Here is a 4,633-nt window from a genome sequence, read left to right as displayed (position 1 = left end):
TGGAGCTCATTGTCATGGAGTGGATCGCTACTCAAAGGACCACAGAGTGCAGCACATAACTACGTGTTTGGGTTTCCAAGGCTCTACAACATCATTGGAACAAAACCCTTTCCTTTTTCTTGTGGAGCAATGAGTGGGTTCGAACTGCTGACCTGGCTGCTAACTGTCCAACATATAATCCACTATGCCACCAGGGATCCTCTCAGTTCACTAATTCCTAGGATATTGATCTTTACTTGAATTCATAACCAATGCTCATGGAAGCAGCAGTCAAAAAAATCAAACAATGTATTGCCTTGGGAAAATCTGCTGCACAAAACCTCTTTAAACTCTTAAAGAACAAAGATTTACTCTGAGGACTAAGGTCCATGGTATTTTCAATTGCCTCATATACAGTGAAAGATGGGAAATAAATTAAGAAGATGGCAGACAATGTACGCATTCGCATTATGGTGTTGTCAAATATTTTCAAAAGCACTGAACACTCCCCAAAGAACAAGCTCTTCTTGGAGGACATGTATTCAGAAGACACCTTTAGAAGTTATGATGTTGAGGTTTCATCTTAACCACGTTGAATACATCATCAGGTGATACCAGTGCCTGGAAGAGGACTTCGTGCTTAGTAAAGTAAAGCATCATTAATAAGAGGAAGAGCGTTGATGACATGAACAGACACAGTGGCTGCCACAATGAAAAGAAACATGGAAAAGTTGTGAGAGTGCCTCATAATGCCGTGCTTTGCTTAGTTGTACATAAGGTCATTATCCACCATTTCTCTGTCACTTTGAGGCACTGTGGTGGCTTTTCTGTGGCTGTGGTGCTGAAAGCTATGTCCTTGGTAGAATAAATACCAGTGAGGTCACTCCAATTATCAGATGTTTGCAGAGCTTCCAGACTATGAGGAAGGAATAGGCTGTCTACTTCAGAGGAAAACCCTATTGACAGCATTGAGCCTTTGTCGGTTACTGGAAATCGAATCAATGCAAGGAGGACAAGGGCAGAGACAGTGCCAGAATATCAGCTCTTTTGGTCAAAAGGCATTTAAAATATGACTGGTGAAGAGCTGCCTTCTCAGAGTAGAGTCTACCATGATGATTTGAAGGGGATAAAGCCTATTAAAGTATGGGACCTTCACTTGTTGGTGAGGCACAACTCAAAATGAGAAGAAATAGCTGCAAACATACATTAATAATTGGAGTTTGAAATGTATGATGTATAAATCTAAGAAAATTGAAAGTCATTAAAAATGAAATGGAATGGGTAAAGATCGGTATTCTATGCTTTAGTAAGGAGAAACGGACAGGTATTGGCCATTGTGAATCAGAAAACCCAATGATTTATGATGCCAGGAACTACACTATCAAGAGAAATGGCTTTGCATTCATTATCAAAAAGGACGTTTCAAGATCTATCTTGAAAATGCAATGTTGTATGCATAAATAACTGTCAGTATACAAGGAAATCCAATAACTCCAACTATTTTTCAAACGTATGCACCAAACGCAATGTTTTTCTTATTGCCAAAGTCATGCATTGAAATATAAAGTTGATTATTAGTCATGTATTTAGAAAAAACTAACTTTACTGAACAAAATGACATTTATTTCAGGCATCAGACCATTTTGTAATGCCAAGTTGTTCCGTTAGTGTGTGTCTATTTGCAAAATCATCGCCTTTGAGAACCAGCTCACCCTGAAGACGAGGCATAGAACTATAGCAAGATAATACCAGGGTGGTGTCCACATCTAAAGGCACAATTGGTCTCTGGACTCTTAGTCACTCAAATAATGTAACTAAGCCTCAAATTAAAAAAAAATCCTTGTAGAAAATTAATAGTGCATTATGGATTATCTGAGCCCACGAACAGTTGCTTGATTGAAATCAGACAATGAGTAAGAATACCACCAAGCATAGGTACTTGACAAGTAAAAGGTGAATGTCCCAGATCTAAATTAAACTTGATTTTAAATCAATCTATAGATTGGCTTACATTTTCTGCTTCTGCTTCTTTGACAAAAACAATTCATATTCTCATTAATCAGATGTCCTATAAACATGTTCCCCGAAGTTAGAACATCAAAATGATAATGATAGCAAAAAGTATAGTTACTAAGCCCTGGAACATTCTGTCATGCATTCTTTCACCTTTTGCCTGTGCGTGTGTTCCTCTATTAGGTTTTACTTCACCTAGTAAAAACCCTTTATTTTTTTGTAACTTGAAACACTATAGTACCCAGTCCATGTGTTAGTGTGTCTCCCTACCTGTGAATTTATCTACCTTACAATAAAGCTTTGCTTTTTATTATAAATGGGTATAAAATTGATGTTTCACTACAACATAATTAGCTTACACGATTCACACATTATTTTATGCAATTAAAAAAGTTGACTTTAAGTTAACACTGTATATAAACATACATTTAATTTATAAAGATACTATGTGAACCTAAAAACTCTATTCACATTTCTTCACAATTACTGGTAAGCTGCCGGCAAATATGTTTGCAAATGTCACTGAAACAGTCAGGGTCTGATGACCACCCTTTGGCATTATTCCCTGCAATTATTTATTTTGTTACTGGGTTTTTCATTGTTTTCAAGTACCTGAAACTCAGGTGTCAGCCTCATTCCCATAGTCCAGTTTACTCACATTTGCTTTAGCTGAAGAATGGCTAATTGGTGCAGACACATTCATTTATGCATCCAGTTCTTTCTCAGGTGATTAGGTGTTCCAAGTTGTGTGAATTGTGCTTTGAGTTGTATAGCACTTTTTTTGTGTTCTTCCTGTCTGGATTGCAGTTCTCAGATCTTAAATAAGAAATGCAATTTGAAGACATTTTAGATACACATGAGTTATATTAAAACACAGTGCTATTTGACGTCAAATATCTTTAGAAGCTGAGGGTCTATATTTTTTTAAGCCAAGTGAGGTAATTGATTAATTAGTCAGTGTTTCTTGACCTGGAGCACATAATTAAATGTCAATGTATCACCAAAAAAAAAAAAAAGGATACCTGCATTACTCTGTTGGGGAAAAATATTTAATATAAAATCTGCATCTGGGAAAGAAATATTGAAAATAACTGGGCAAATTGTGAAATTGGTGAGAAGTGTTTTAGCTTATTTTTTGCTACAGGGTTCTCTGCCTACCTAAGATGAGGATAGTAACTTCATGAAAAGATCTGTTGTGCCCAGAATTCAAATTTCTTTTACATCGACTAAGGACATGATTGCCAAAAAGACTTATCCTAAATGAAAATTGAGTTTGTTTCCCAGTCTTGGCATTATATTGCTTAACTTTTCCTTTGCATCTTGCTTTATCAGTTATGTGGAAATCATTATGTCATTGATACTACTCACACATGAAGGACAGCATAAGTATGTTGTTGTAAGCATCTTTAGCAATTGATCACCTGTACCACAACCTCACTGCTGCTTCATCTTGCCCATTTAGTGCTAAATGCAGGGAGGAAGTGTTGATCAAGTGTCTATACCAGCAGCTATAAGCTATCATTATTTTCATCATACAAAAAAGTTAACACAGATTCTAATTGTCAATGTTTTAAAATAATACTATATTACTGAAATATTTTGTGATAATTATCCCCAAAGCATATTTATTATTTATAAATGATGGACTCCTACATTTTTATCTATATATTCTGTTCATTGTAAATAATAAACAAATACAGAGAATTTAAGTCATGCATATCATATACTCATTATATATGTTCATTTATATTTCAAATAAGCATTTTGGTCATCTATATTTTTGCAGACATCTTATTAATTCCATTTAGAGAATTATAATGTTTTTCTTGCTGTGAAGCCTATCAAAAGATTGCACATGAACATTAAATGTCTGTTCTATCATTGTCTGATGTTTGCAGGTGTTTGATTTATTTTTTTCTACCTTTCCAATAATTCCTAATAGGAGCAGTAACTTTAAAAGTTTGCAGAAGGTGGAATTAAAAGATATTAAGAGTTATCCACCAATGTTGTAATGCCCTTTCATATTTGGGGAAAAAAATCTGTTAGTCATTTGCACTAATAAGAACTCCAAAATATATAGTGTTGCAGTCATTCAACTGTGCACGTGCAAACTAAAAGAAGACAGAAAAATTACTGAGTTAAATAAAAGATAAATAGTATCAGGGTTAACCTTCCAGGATGCAGACTTTGTACTATATACAGAGTATGCGTTATATGTCATCTGTTCCCATGTGGCTTTCCAAAACAGGGACTCCTTTCCAAAAGCAAGGAGTCCGTGTTAGTCAGTCTGCATCTTCTAGGTCTCCAAATACTTGTCCTTTGTTCAAGAGAGCAGATGTATGCCAATTGTCTTCCACCTGAGGTACACCTGAGCTGAGGTTGAGAGATACCAGCATAGATCGGTGAGAATTAATTCCGTGATACTTGCTTCCATTTGTATTCTGTCCTAAGACTATCATTCTGGAGACTATTTCTGAGTCAAGAAACTTCATTCCATTCCCCCTTTCTTAATTATACGGTACTTTGTGTTTGGCCAGATTGATGAGAAAAAATTTCTCATGACATTCAAATATGTACAGGAAGGAACTTTACATCAAAAAGTAATTGGGTATTGTTTATATCTCCACAGGAAAAGAGGGAC

The sequence above is a fragment of the Echinops telfairi genome, unplaced genomic scaffold (genome assembly GCF_000313985.2).
Source record: "Echinops telfairi isolate 266 unplaced genomic scaffold, ASM31398v2 ScPeMD7_7468;HRSCAF=8506_0, whole genome shotgun sequence".
Lineage (NCBI taxonomy): Eukaryota > Metazoa > Chordata > Mammalia > Afrosoricida > Tenrecidae > Echinops > Echinops telfairi.
Note: the sequence above shows the minus strand (reverse complement) of the source record.